This window comes from Mustela nivalis (assembly GCF_964662115.1).
Source record: "Mustela nivalis genome assembly, chromosome: 17".
Taxonomy (NCBI): domain Eukaryota; kingdom Metazoa; phylum Chordata; class Mammalia; order Carnivora; family Mustelidae; genus Mustela; species Mustela nivalis.
In genome coordinates this window covers 60,997,927-61,013,068 of record NC_139036.1, presented here as the reverse complement: position 1 = coordinate 61,013,068, position 15,142 = coordinate 60,997,927, and the positions used below count along the sequence as shown (strand labels likewise).

The following is a 15,142-nucleotide window of genomic DNA, read 5'->3' as shown; positions in this document are numbered from 1 at the left end:
CCGCGGTCGGATTCTCCCGGCCTGGAATTTCCACTCCGGCAGAGCTGAGAGAGGCTCGTGCGACATTCCCTTCTCGCCATAGTCTGAAAGCTAAAGTGCTCACAAACTAGTTGATCCTCCTTCCATTAGTGGGTAGATCTGCGTCTCCCCAGCCCCGTCGATCCGGGGCTGGTCTTGCTGACTGGGCTGGCTTGGTCAGAAAAGACCAGCAACTTCGGCTCAGTTCTCTCCCTTCCCAGGCCAGGACTGAGCTGTAAGCAGCCCGGTGCTCCAGGCTGCAGGACTCCAGGCCACAGGAGAGACTCACAGCTGGTATCGACTGCCAGAAATAGGAATGCAGGTGTTTCCAGATGATTCCAGGCCCCAGGCTGTTCAAGTCACCCCCAGCTGTCTTCCCAGCCCAAACCTCAGACTTCGCAGAGCAGAGATCAGGACCCGCTGCACCAGACCCAGATTCCGGCTCATAGAAGCATGAGCCTAAGGGAGTGGGGGTTTAGCTGCGGAATCTTGAGGGTTGTCATGCAGGGTTAGTGGCCAGAGCAGGGCAGAAACTTCCCTTGGAGAAGCCTGAGCAGGAGATTCCTGCCCCCTAGATCCCAGGAGCACTCCGGCTTCTGTCCTAGGCCCCTGGCCCCTGCCTAGTTATGCAGCTCTGCCCTCCAATCTGTGAGCCAACCTATATCCTCCCCAGTTAGCTCCAAGAACCCGTGTCGACACAGGCACGCCGATCCGGAGGAGCCGTGGACATCCGGGAGGAGGCCAGAGGGTGGATCCGGACGTTCTTGGCACGCAGGTGTGGAAGACCCTGCCGGACGTTCTTGGCACGCAGGTGTGGAAGACCCGGCCCACAGTGTGGTCCCGCAGAGAGAGCACAGAGCGCGCAGAGGGCCGGGAGAAGGGGGCCCACTGGGTGGGCGGCGGAAGGTGGGGAACCAGAGGAAGGTGGGGACACAGGAGATCGGGCTCAGTGAAGGCAAGGCCCAGGCCTCCAGGGAGCTGCCCAGGGAGGGGAGGCCTGGGAGACCTTCTGGAGCCTCTGGACGCCAAGGTGGAAGCAGGGCCCCAGGCTGTGGATTCCAGAGTGGGCCAGCACTCCCCTGCAGCAGGACCCCAGGCCCGGCTGAGCAGCCCGGGAGCCCAGACAGAGCACTTAGCAATATGCACAGTGAGCTGGCAGGGCTATGGACGGCTGCGGGATCCTGCAAGATTAGGGCCCGCACTGGGGATGCCTTTGGGGTTTTGTTTTATTTTTGCAGTCATTCATTTTAGTCTGTTTGACAGGGGTACTTGTTCCAAAGGACTGGGGAAACACCAGGACAGGACAGAAGCCTTGGAGTGGACGGACTACCCTTTCCAGATGTCTTGCGGAGGCGAGAGGGAGCGCAGGAGAGCGCAGGCTAAGGGGAAGTCGTGCACAGGAGGCGGCGTTTGAGGTTGGCTCTTTACTTTCCGGCGCGTCTATACATGGAGAGAAGAGCCAGTGGGGAAAGAAGGGTGACAGGACGCAGCAGAGATGTCACTGTCGGGGTAAGGGCCCCTCTGGAGCTGCAGGAAGACCCCTCGGGAGTGTAGACACGCGCGCGCACACGCACACAAGCACGGGATGGGGAAAGGGACCAAACATACAAATGCAGAGCGGGGGTCTATTTGTTTGAGCAGGAGAATGTGTGGTACACCAACAAGAAAGAAACCGAAACCTAGAGTATTTCCTAGGAGGAAGAAAAGCCTAAAACTGACTCAAGAAGAAGTAGAAATGATCAGTGGAAATTGTCGAGAATCTAGCCATAGAAGTGTCACCAGGCTCAAATGGTCTTAAGGAAGGTTCCGCCACATTTTCATGGGACAGATAAGTGACAGATAGGGAACACCCCCGCCCCAAAGCATAGAAGACAGGGATCATCCTGACTCTTCTACCAACCCAAAGGGGAAAAACCAACAGAAATGTTTCAAGGTCCTGTGTTCCTTTATGAACACAAATGTAAAAACCTTAGCTAAAATGCTGGGATTTCTTTGCTGCTTTTTATAAACTTCTCCGCTCGAAGGCTGGATTTGTTCCTTTTCAGTCTTTCTTGCCTTCTCACAATGTCCTTAGGGTGCACATTTTCAGTTATTCCTTGGGGATAAGCACACAGGCTTATAATACTCTCATTGCTTCTTCATTTATAAATAGTTTACAATTGCTGTTTTGATTTCCTCCTTTAGCCAAGAGTTATGTCAATGTCCTTAAACATCCAAGTGATTAATCTTTATGTAAACTACTTCCTCTTAATTTCTATATGACTTCATTGTAGTCAAGGAATGTGAACTGCATGGTATCTGCTCTGGTAATCTAGTCGATATTTTTTTTTTTCAATTAAGTAGGCTTCACTCCCAGTGTGGGGCTTGAACTCACAGTCCTGAGATCAAGAGTCCAGTGTTCCACCAACTGAGCCAGCCAGGTGCCCCCATCTATTAGATTTCTTTTGTGACCCAATAAATGGACAGCTCTGTGACCAGTCCATACGTGTGAAATAATAGAGCTTCTGTTCATCCATCACAATGTTCTCTTACAGAGATCTGTGGGATCACATTTGTTAATTGTGCCTTTTAAAGCTGTCATATACTTCATTGTTTTCTGTGCACTGGGTCTCTCGATTTCTGAGGCTGATGTGTTAAGATCTATGTGCAGCTTTGTGTACACTATAATTTTTTTTTAAAGATTTTATTTTTAAGTCATCTCGACACCCCATGCGGGGCCCGAACTCACAACCCTGAGATCAAGATCCTGTGCTCCACCAACTGAGCCAGTCAGGTGAACCCTGTGATTTTTTGCTTTCTGTGTTTTGAAGACATGTTAGTTGGTTTATAGCAGTCTGTGATTGGTGCCGCAGACTCTGCCTCCCTGGACGATAGGAGTGTCCGTGTGACCTAGTCCTGACCAAGGAGATGTGGGCAGAAACCTCTGCGTACTTCTCCACCTAAAAATAAGGGGAAGCTTTGTGGAAATAAAACTTTACCCCTTGGCTCATTTTTGGAAACAGGATGTGACTAGAGGCACAGCAGCCATCTTGTAACCATGAGGACATAAGCCACATGCTGCCAAAAGACAGAATCTGTGCCCCTGACAATTTCCTCAGGTCGCTCTGTTAATCATAGACTTCCAACGTCTGCACTTCTTGCCGCATGAGACAAACAACGTGCAGGTCAGTGTTAAGTTTTCCGTCATTTGCAGCTGAACGGCTACAGGACAGCCAATGCACTTGGCACGGCTCTGTGGCGGCTGGAAGGGAAATGCAGTGCACTTTGGGGGATCGCTTTACACGCCTTTTGCCTTGAATTCCATTTCTCTTACTAGCATTACTACATATGTTCCCTTTTGTTAGCATTTGCTTTAGCAGTGTTTTCTCTAATCCTCTGAAATTTTCTTCCTTTTTGTTGTGGTATACTATACGAACAAAATTCATCATTTAAAGCATTTTTACATGCGATTCGGTGACATGAAGAGCCGTCACAATGTTGTGCAACCATTACCATTGGTACGGCATTTTTAAATTAAATTTAAAAAATTCTTAAAGATTTATTTGACACACAGAGAGATCACAAGCAAGAGGTAGGCAGAGAGAGAGGGGGGAGCCCGACACAGGGCTTGATCCCAGGACCCTGAGATCATGACCTGAGCCGAAGGCAGATGCTTAATCCACTGAGCCACCCAGGTGCCCCCAAATTTAATTTTTTTTAAAGATTTTATTTATTTATTTGACAGACAGAGATCACAAGTAGGCAGAGAGGCAGGCAGAGAGAGAGGAGGAAGCAGGCTTCCCGTAGAGCAGAGAGCCCGATGCGGAGCTTGATCCCTGGACCCTGAGATCATGACCCCAGCGAAAGGCAGAGGCTCAACCCATCGAGCCACCCAGGTGTCCCTGCTATGGCATTTTTTTTTTTTTTAATTCTTTTTTTTTTCTTTTTAAAGATTTTATTTATTTAACAGAGACAGATCACAAGTAGGCAGAGAGAGAGGAGGAAGCAGGCTCCCCGCTGAGCAGAGAGCCCGATGCGGGGCTTGATCCCAGGACCCTGGGATCATGACCCGAGCTGAAGGCAGAGGCTTTAACCCACTGAGCCACCCAGGCGCCCCTGCTATGGCATTTTTAAAAATGATGAATTGAAGGACAGTACACGTACAAGGATGGGGACCGGTATTAAATGTGCAATTGTATCGGGCACCTGGGGTCGCTGTCGCTTGAGCCACCAACTCTTGGTTTCGACTCTGGTCAGGCCGTCAGGGTCATGAGGCGGAGCCCTGCGCCGGGCTCCAGCCGCTCCGACTCTGCTTAAGACACTCTCCCTCTCCCCTCCCCCTGCGCGCTCCCTCTCTCTCCCCCTGTCTGAAGGAAATACATCTTTAAAAATAGACACGTGCAGCCCTACAGCTTCTCACAGCGCGGCCCGCACACAGACGGCGGAGCAGCCCGTTAGCCCGCTGTCACCTTTGACCATTTTCTCTGCTTGCTCCATGTTTTCTTCCGGGCGGGGGTACAGGAAGCAGAGACTCCATCTTCCTCTGGCATCAACAGTGATGAAGTTTAACATTTCACACGAGGAGGGGGGCGGGCGCCGGAGCTGACAGCTGGGGTCCTGCAGTGTCTCTCGCAGACCTGGGCTCCTGGGCTCTGACTGCAAGAGGTGGGGAGGGGCCGGACCGCCCTCAGGCTGGGTGAGGGGACTGGTGGTTGCAGGATTCTCACCCAAACCCAACAGGATCCAGGGGAAGAGCGGAGCATCTGCCCACAGGAGCGCTTACAGAAGTAACGGGCTGTCCTGGAGTCCTTGGAGCGCGCGTCCCTTTGCATGCGTGCGTGTCCGCCCTGCCCGGGTGTGGGGTCAGCAGCTGAGTCACGGAGATTGGTGGCATTTGGGGGTGTGTGGATCCCTTCTCAGAATAAGGTTTTTAAATACAGAAAACACATAGGATTATAAGAGAAACCAACTATATTCAAATACAATCATCAACGTCTATATGATGTTTTATGTTTTGTACACGTGTGTGTTAATATATCATAAACATCCGTATGTGATTTGAGCTTCTTCGTTAATACATTACATAGTTACAAAATTTGGAAGCATTAATGGACAGAAACAGTACTTCAAGATGCCTGCACCAAACGCCAAGTTGCAGTGGGAAATGAAGGAAAAGGGTGATGACTCTGTCCTAGCCCTCCTCGTAGGCCTCAGGAACCTCCTGCCTGGGCTCTCTCTGTGGGCCCAGGCTGGGTACTGGGGTCAGCCTCCCTGACAGCCGGGGTCTGGATTTTGAACCTTTATTTATCCCAAGCGTCTCTGCCTTTGAATGCATGACTTTAACTCCTTCGCGTTTATTGTGATCGCCAGGGTCCTGAAATCCAGTCCTGTGATCTAGCCTCAGCTTTCCATCTGGAGGCTTCCTGCCAACCCCCCATTTCCTGTTTCTCTTAGATTCAAAAATCATCTTTGCTGCAGCTTTCCCTTCTAATGGCTCCGAAGGCTTATACCATACTTCTATGCACCTAGTGGTTACTTAAAATTTTTAGCATGCATATGTGAACTTACCTTTTCCTACCCATGTTGAGAGTTAATCAGGATCCAGATTGTCTGCAGGAATCCGACGCACTTCCCGGCGTTTCCACACTTTCCATCGGGATTTTCCTCCCAGGCTGTTGAGAGGATTTTCCAGCACGAGTTCCCCGATAAAAATAATTTCACTGACTCCTGTACGCCCTGTCTTCCTCTTGGATTCATTTTTCGTTTTGCGAGAGCATATAATCTAGTAATTATGTCAGATAGTATTTGTTGGAAATAAACTCTCTGAACACTTGGCATGACCCAAAAAAGTGTTTGTTTTTCCTCCCAGCTGAATGGCTGTTAGGCCTGGCAGAGAATCACAGGCTCAAATAATTTCCCCTCCAAACTGTGAAGGTACCCTGAATTGTTTGGAATCCGAAGTTGCTGATGTCTGACATCAGGCTTATCCTTTTCTTTCTTTTTTTGGACGTAACGTTCTTTTTTTTTCCCCCACTGGGAGCTTTTATTTGCTCACTTTGTCTGGGTTCCACAGTGTTGTCACGTGTGCTCTCCAGGCCGGGGCGTTTTCCTGGGCTCTGTTGCAGTAGAGAGCTTTCCCTCTAGTCTCTGCGCTTCGGAATTCCGTCTAAATAACGGGATGTAGGAAACTGTGGAATTAATTTTTATGCTTCTTAAATTTTCTTCCTACTTTATAACTTTTTACATTTTACTCTGTGTTCTAGAGAATTCTCCAGCGCACTAGTTCGTGGCTCCACTGTTTCTATTCTACTCTTTGGCCTTTTTTTTTCCCCCATGTTTTTTTTTTAAAGATTTTTTATTTATTCACTTGACAGACAGAGATCACAAGTAGGCAGAGAAGCAAGCGGAGAGAGGAGGAAGCAGGCTCCCTGCGGAGCAGAGAGCCCAATGTGGGGCCCGATCCCAGGACCCTGCGATCACAACCTGAGCAGAAGGCAGAGGCTTTAACCCACTGAGCCACCCAGGTGCCCCTCCCCCCATTTTTTTAAAAGTAATCTCTATGCCAAATGTGGGGCTTGAACTCACCACCCCGAGATTAAAAATCACATGCTCCACTGACAGCCCGCCAGGTGTTCCTGAGCACTTTTTTTTTTTTTTTTTAACGTATTGTTTATTTCAACGTCCACACTTTTTATATCCCAAGATAGTTGACTTCTGGAAGGTATCTTTTAAAATTCATTTTAATTTTTTTCACAACAAACCTGGTTTTGTTGTTTTCGTTCCTCTGAACATATAAACAACATATTCTTGTAAAAATTGTGTGATACATAAAATTATTAAAAAAGAAAAAGAAAACAAAAATCATCTGAGAGTTTGCTTCCCCAGATGCTGTTTTTAAAGGATAAAATCAGGATGCCTCAGTGGCTCAGTTGTGAAGCGTCTGTCTTCCGCTCGGGTCATGGTTCCAGGGTCCTGGGATCGAGCCCCACATCCACTGGGCTCCCTGCTCAGCGGGAAGCCTGCTTCTCCCTCTCCCCCTGTCTGTGTTGCCTCTCTTGCTATGTCTCTGTCAAATAAGTTTAGGGGCACCTGGGTGGCTCAATGGGTTAAGCCTCAGCCTTCAGCTCAGGTCATGATCTCAAGGTCCTGGGATCAAGCCCTGCACTGGGCTCTCTGCTCAGCGGGGAGCCTGCTCCCCCCCCCCCCACTCTCTGCCTGCCTCTCTGCCTGCTTGTGATCTCTCTCTCTGTCAAATAAATAAATAAAATCTTTTCTTTCTTTTTTTTTCTTAAGATTTTATTTATTTATTTGACAGACAGAGATCACAAGTAGGCAGAGAGGCAGGCAGAGAGAGAGGAGGAAGCAGCCTCCCCGCCAAGCAGAGAGCCCGATGCGGGGCTTGATCCCAAGACCCTGGGATTGTGACCTGAGCCGAAGGTAGAGGCTTTAACCCACTGAGCCACCCAGGCGCCCCAAATAAAATCTTTTAAAAATAAATAAATAAATAAAACTTAAAGATCTTAAAATAAAATAAAGGATAAAATCTATTTTTTTCTCTATGATGGTATTACAGATGCTGTTTTACACGTTCCAAGTGTTCTGGAAATTCTTGCTTCTTTGTAGGCAAGCACAGCTCAAGTCCTGTAACACCGAGACCCCGCATGTAACTGTGCATGTTAGAAGCTTCTGAAGCTCTCACCTGCCCAGGGCAAGCATCCCATTTGGGGTAGGAGGTCCTGTTTGCAGCAGGTGGCTTCCTTGGTCGCTTGGACTGTCCCTGCCCTGGCCGTGGGAAGGGGAGTCACAGAAAAAGTCTCAAGAGAGGTCTCCGGGCTTGTCTGAAGGTGACGCACATTGCTTCTCCCACATGCTCTTGGACAGAATGGTTCACCTGGTCACACTGATTGCAAGGGGAACCCAGGGAAGGTTCGTGCCGTGGGGCCCAGGGCTGGGCAGCTAAGACATCTGCCCTTTGGCCTCCAGAGGTCCACGAGCACCCAGGCTTCCCCCAGGGAGAAAAGCACCTCATCTCCATGGAGATGGCCCAGCCCAAAGCCCAAATCTCTCTCACGCCCATGCAGCCTCCCCCTCTCAGAAGTGGGGGGCTCTTCCAACCTGCAGTCCCAGGCCCCCCGGGCCACGCCGCCAGCCGGCCCTGGCTTTCCGGTGAGGCCACAGGGAAGCTGCAGAGACCGCCAACGCGCCCTTGCCCTTGGGGCCTTGGCGACCGCTGCCCCAGTTTTTCCGAATGTGTTGCCACGACCCGACAAGGGAAGTGTGTTATTATTTCCAGCTCGCCAAGTCCACTTCCCTGTCCCCCGCGAGCTGAGCATGAAGCCAGCGCCACATGTTTTCGGGCTTTGTCACACCGGCTCCCGGGCACCCGTTTCTGCCTTAGCTGTGGTGGGCGGGTTAGGCAGCCGTTGCCACAGCGACGCCGCAAGCAAACCAACCACCCGACGTCCGGCGGCAGGGCCACAATCACGGATGCTCAGGCTCGCAGCCCTAAGGGTCGCTGGGGCCTGGACGCAGGCCCGCCCCTCGGGCGCCCCCAGCACATGGCGCTGTGCCCTCCGCCCTTCCAGCGCAGCCTCCCCAGGCGCCAGCCGACAACCCGCGGGCTGACGGGGTCGCACTGCCAGGGGCAAGGACAGCAGTGCCTCCCACTGCCTGGGGGGCCACGGCCTGCAGGTGGGCGTGAGGGTCTCTTGCGGGGCAGTGAACCTCGAGGGGGTTGCCAGCCCCAGCACACAGACCTGGCGTGACTGCACAGACCTGCTGTGACCACACAAACTCGGAAAGGCTGCTTTGTCTCCGGAGAAGCCACACCAGGGCTCCGAGTGGCGGTGGCCTGAACCCCGGCCTTCAGAGCCCGGGACGGTGACCCGCAGTCTCTGAAGCTTCCCGTCACCCTCACTGGGCTTGTCACCATTTAGGCCCCCAGGAGGGGGTTTGGGCCATTCCCAGACAGGGCACCTGTCCCGTCTGCTCAAGTTCCACTGGACAAGGGCTGGTGTCCCGGCCACACCTACTTGCTAAGGAATTTGGGAAACGGAGTCTAGCCCGTGACCAGGGGACCGGGGAACCCGATCCCCGCAGACAGCTGCGGCCTCTGCCCTGCTTCGGGAACTTCCTGGGCGCCGCCGCCTCCAGGTCTGTGGTCCTCTTCAGACACCAGGTGTTCCGTTTGTCCATCAGCACATTGTCAGTGGCCTATGGCCACTGTGTGGAGGGTCCAGCAGGCCGCTGAGGGGCTTGGGGACCGCTCAGGGGACAGGGCACTCCATGTTCCTTCTGGGCATTAGGCACCCGTAGGCTCTCCTCTTTATCTGCTGTCTGGTGCTTGGCAGCCGGGGTGAAGCTGCCCCCACAAGGCCCCCCCCAGGAGTCACCCTGACAGTTGTCCCTGTGGCCCCACAGCAGCATCCCCTGAGCTCCTGTCACCTGCCAGCAGTTGTGGCCTCTGCTTTTTTTTTTTTTTTTAAGATTTATTTATTTATTTGACAGACAGAGATCACAAGTAGGCAGAGAGGCAGGCAGAGAGAGAGGGGGAAGCAGGCTCCTCACGGAGTAGAGAGCCCGATGTGGGGCTTGATCCCAGGACCTTGGGATCATGACCAGAGTCGAAGGCAGATACTTAACCCACTGAGCCACCCAGGTGCCCTGCCCTCTGCTTTTAGTTCAGTTTCTCCCCTCAGGGCAGAGCAACTGGTCCCACCACCACCCATCTCCCTAGAACCCCTTGGGATCTCTGGTCCACTGAGGGCACCCTTCTTGTGCTCCTGGTTAGAATGGATTTTCAATTTTTCTGTCGTTTCCTGGTTCCGAGGGAGAGTCCAGAGGCTGCGAGGAAGGGTCCAGATCACCCTTCATCTTTACTCATCTCCTTGTGGCATTTGAACCTGGTCAGTTCTCATGTTTGCATCCCAGGGAGCAAAATCTCCAAGGACAAGCTGATGGGGTCTGTGGGCTGCCACCAGGGTTAGGGGTGGCCTTCCAGGCCTGCCTCAGGATCACCTAGACCTGGAGTGGGCAACCACAGAGTGGAGCCTTGGAGATCACTGTCTTGAGGCCTTAGACATGAAAGTTGCATGGTGACTTTGGTGACATCAGCTCCAGGAATGTGTGGACCGAGAAACCTCAGCCAAACCTGATGAGTTCTGGGTCCGTGTGACATGGCAGGTCCCTGTGGCAGGCAGCACCTCATCCTGGTGTCCAACTCACCCCCCAGAGTAGGACCTTCCCAATCTCCTTCCCAATCTCTCCCAATCTCCGCTGTGGAAGAGAACCACCCACAAGTGCTGTGCTCAGGATCTTACTCGGGTTTATCCGTGATTGTACTCTGAGCCCAGATTTGGAAGCCGCCGTCTCTGCCATGCCTGGTGGCTGTTGCTCCTTGTGGAATGAAGACCATGTCTTCTACTTTCAAAGAAGGTACCGGAGCGGCGTGGGCAGAAATCCCCCATGAAGCAAGCCGACCCGCGGCGTGTGTGTGTGTGCGTGCGCGTGTGTGCGCGCGTGTGCGTGTTTCCTAGGGAAAAGGGGACCAGAGGAGCCATCTGGCATCCTGGAGCTTTTCACCTTCTCCCTCCGTGAGGAGGCAACAAGGACACTGTACAGAGGTCAGAACCTTTCTCCGTCCCACAGGGCTCGCGTGAGGGCACAGACAGACCCTTCCCGTGACCCGGCCGTCCAGGGGAGCTGGAAGCCCACCTGCGGGAGGACACCAAGGGCAGCAGGTGCACAGCCCCCAGATCTGAGAGGCTGTGGGCGCCGCCTCTTGGCGTTCTGACATTTCCCCCTCAATATGACCCCGCTCATGGGGACAGCGGGCCAGCCACTCCTTATCCAGGGTGACCTGAGAGCCTCCAGGCAGGGAGCGCGGCCAGGACTGGCTCCTGGGCCCCACTCCCACCCCAGGGGTCCCAGTTCGGGGAGGAGACGCCTCTAAGCGGCACGTCCCTCGGGGGCACCGGCTCTCAGGGACCCTCGCGCCCTCCCGCTGTGCTGCCTTTCTCTGCGGGGCGCCGGGCGCGCGGAGCCCCTCGGGCCAAATCCCCCAGGGCCTCGCGCTCCGGGGCGCGCCGTCGTCCCGCTCCGCAGTGCCATCCGCCCTCCCGCACAGCGGAGGCGACTCCGAGAGGGGAGACAACGCTGCGGGCCGCCGCCGGCGGGCCACCTGCCTCGGGGCCGCCGTCCCGGCCGCAGGCGCGGGCCTGCCCGAAGCCTCCCTGCCGCGCGCGGACCCCCGGGGCCCCGGCACCGCCCCGCGCGGCCCGTCCGGCCAGCCCATTGGGCCAGACGCGCGCCGCCCGCGTGTCCGCGCACCGCCATTGGCCCGAGCCCGCGGCCCAGACAAAGGGAGCGGCGGCGGCGGGCGGTGATTGGGCCGCGGCGGAGGGGGGCGAGGCGCGGCGGCCCGAAGTGGGAGGGGGCGCCGCGGGGGAAGGACTCCCGAGCGGAGGCGGGGCGAGGGCGGGGGCGGGGCGAGGGCGGGGGCGGGGCGGGGTGCCCTGGAGGGCGGCGGCCGCGGGGCGCGGGGAGCCCGCCCGCCCCTCCGCCCCTCCGCCCCTCCGCCCAGCACCCCTCCCGCCCCGGGGCTCCTGCCGGGACCGCGGCCGCTGCCGCCTCCTCGTCTTCCCCGAGGGCTCCGCGGCCGTCTCCGGAGCTCGGCGGGGAACGGGGGAACGCGGAGCCCAGGCCCGGAAGGATGCACGCGGGCCGGGGGCGCGACCTACGGCGAGAGCCCCTGCCCAGCGGCGGGAGGCGCCGCTCCCCGGCCTCGGCGCCCCGTTCCCGGCCTGCAGGGCCGCGGGGATCTTCCCCGGGGACGGCGCCCTGGAAGCTGGATGCTGCGCCCGGACTGGAAGCTCCTCGCGCTTCCTGAGGACTTGACTCGGAGGGGTGCGTCGCCGGGGAGGGAGGGACGGGCCGCGGAGCGACCGGCCGGGCGGGGAGTGGCTTCTGGGGGTCCCCTCGCCAGCGGAGGCCCCGCGAGGCCGCCCTCGGAGCGCCGCCAGGTACGTGTTTCCTTGTTTCCAGCGCGCCCGGAGCGCACCCGGGTAGCGAACGAATAAAAACCCGGTTGGTGTGTAAGAGCCTTTCGCTGCAAGCGTGTCTCTGTGCAGGGCTCTGGGGGGGCCGCTGGAGGCGGCGTGGACGCCGGCCCGGGTTGCGCCTGCAGGCCCTGCGGGGGGACCGTCCTCCGCTCTGCTTCGGGGCTGGGACCTCGTGCCGCTTTGCAAAAGCTTGTTTTCTCCAGGTGCCGTTTAATTCGCCGAAGAGACCACGAGCGCTGCCTGGGTCCCAGAGCGGGTCGACGGCGCTTTGTTCCCTGCAGTTTCTCACCCTCATCCCCTGGAAAACCCGGATTCTTTTCAGAGCTGTGAGGCTCAGTTTGGGGAGGGTCGGAGGGAGCTCAGAAAGGCGAGACCCAACCTTGGCTCCATGCTGGGCGGGCAGCTCCCCTAGTTCCGTAGTGCTCCCTCCTAGCCCCAGGAGCCCCGAACTTGCCGGTTAGGAGAGGCCGCGGGCTTTGTTTTTTAGGGGGGTTGATAGGGGAGGCCCGGTAGCCGCCCTCCGGCGGGCTCCTTCCCCTCCCCCATGCCCACGTCAAACAAAAGAAGTGCTCTGAGAATCGTTTTGGGGGGAGAACTCTTCTGATTGTGAACCTGTAGCCCCCCCCTCCCCCGGTTCTTAGGATGGGACTGAGTCTTTGCAACAAAGGGGAGGGTTGGAGAGCGCTGAAGGAAAGGGCGCGCTTTTATCTGGGGGACGCTTTAAGGAGGAAGATGCACCTCCTCCTGCCCACTTTTGATGGGGCTTTAGGTGGTGTTTGGATTTGGGGTGTTTTTGTTTGGAGACTGATTCACAAAAGGAAGAGTCCTACGTGGGAAACTGGAAATGTGGTCTCTGCCCGGTGGGGGAAAATCCCCCATGGAGTGAAATGTATTCTTTGCCGTTCGGGGGATACTGAAAATGAAGCGACGGAGGGGGTGATTTCGTGTCCTTTTCTCCTGCCTCCCCCCAAATGAGAACAAAGGGCCTGGGCGAAAGGGGTGGGGGTGCGAGTGGGGCACGCTGTAAAAAATGCCTCACCTCGCCGTCCCTGTGGACACTCGAATATTCTCCTCGGAGCTGGTCTGGAAAGAAGAGGAGGCCCCCCGCCCCGGAGTCGGGTTCTGGACAACACCCAGCTTCACGTTGTCCCAAGTCGTGGGTGCCGGGCCGCGGAGAGGGGCCCCGACGACAGGAAAAGCCCCTCCGCTCGGCAGAGCGCGCAGTTTCGGTTTCCACCTTCCGGGGACGGAGACGAGGGGTTCCCGGCGCCCTCGCTGCGCGCGGCCCGGCTCGCCCCGGCGTGGGGCTCCTGGCGCAGACCCGCATCCACCAAAGCCCTGGAATAAAACTCAACAAACCGTAAAGGCTCCCGATTCCGTAGAAAAGGCGCCGAAGATTTATGGCCCCCCGAATTCCCCACACTCTAATTATCCCTGTTTTTAGTTGACTTACGGGTGGTGACCACTAAAGTCATTTTCCATTTTAGATTTTTTTTTTTTTTACATGAAAAACGAAAGTTTCACTCCTTAAGTCTTACCCGCTTGGGCGGATAATTTTATCTGGTGGGAAGAAAAGACATCCGGCCTCCCTCTGCCTTCTCTACCACCCGGGTTGGGGGCACCCGGCCCAACGCTCTCCATGAACCCCTTCCATTGCAATTTAGGGGAAAGTATTTCTCTTTCTCCTGCCGCCCAAGGGCCTTCACGGGGATTCCTCCCAAGGAGCCCGGCCTGGCAGCGCGTTGGAGGCGATGCGGCCTGCGTGAGGTGCTGAGACCGGCTGGGGGGTCGCGGCTCCCACCCTAACCAGTGGAGGAAGCTGAGCCGGCCTGGAGAGTGAGTCCCTCACGTCCGGCTGGGATCACCCTTCGTCCTTCGCCTTCCCGGAGACCCACGCAGGGTAGGAGCCTGGGGCTCAAGGGGCTCCCACTGTGCTGGGGGGGGACCCCGCGGATCCCTCCATGCTGCCGAGTGGCCCCATCCCCCATCCTCCCTTTGTTTGCTTCTCTGGACACTGAGTCGAAAGTGGCAGGAACAAAATGATTAGATGGAAGTCAAAGATTAGGCGGGTGCGCTGGCTGCCTCCCGGAGGCCTGGCCCACACCCCTCCGGCACCTCATAAATCTGCGAGGGCCTGACAGAGCCGGTCCTCGGTTACCTGGGAGTTTCGAGATTCTCCACCTCCTCCTTGCCTGCCCCCCAACACCCCTCTTTGGGAGCACTGATGGAAAATCTTTGGGGGGCCTGGCTTCTGGCCAGCGCACGATGCCCCCAGCCCAAGCCTGGAGTCCATTAATTCTCAGACGTGGAGGGTGCCACAGGGGGAGGGCCTGGGACCCCGGACCCCCATGCAAGGAACAGCAGCCCAGACCCGACCCCGTTTGCCAAGCAGATCAATACTACCAGGGTGTTCCCCATTCCCTGCCCCATGCTGCCCCAGGAGGGTGTGGGGTGGGGATGGATTAACCCCTCCTGAGCGACTCCTTTGTCTGGCCTGGCCACTGCGGAGGCCACTGCGGAGACTGTCTGACCCACAGCGTGCTAGGCCTCAGGGCCCAGCACAAGTGCTGGAAGGAGTGAGCGGGTCTCCCAGGCACTTCTGTGGCCCAGGTGCACAGACCGCGGGCAGGGACGCGGCCGTTGGTTGGGGCTGAGCCAAGACGTCCCAGCACCAGGGGGTCCGGAGGTCCAGGTGTCTGGCCGTGGAGGTCTTCCGGGCCCAAGTGCGATCCATCCGGGAGCTCTGCCCTAGACGCTCTGCAGCCTCGGAGCTGAAGAGGACATGAAGGAAGCCTTGGCCCATTCGGATTGTTTTAGAAACTCGAATTAATTGGTGAAATAGGGGCGGCGCTTCCCAACACAGAGGAGAGGTTGAGGGGGAAAGTCTTTCTTTAATTATACCCCCTTGTTGTGGGGGTTGTACCTGACCTTTTCCTACGATTAAAAGAAATGTTGCCATATTTAATTTTTGTTGCCATGAGATATGGAGAGGGTAGCCCCACATTTTGAAGTAATTTGATAAGCCTTCAAGTAGCAAATCCAGAGGGGAGGCGGGCCCCAGGTATGGCTGCCTGATAGCCCGAATT

At 56.0% G+C, this 15,142-nt stretch overlaps 1 long non-coding RNA gene across 1 annotated transcript in view; it reads right to left on the bottom strand.

The window, feature by feature from the left end:
• The window catches only part of LOC309850933, a 1,194,231-nt gene that overhangs the window by 249,641 nt on the left and 929,448 nt on the right, over positions 1 to 15,142 (bottom strand). The window lies entirely within an intron of this gene.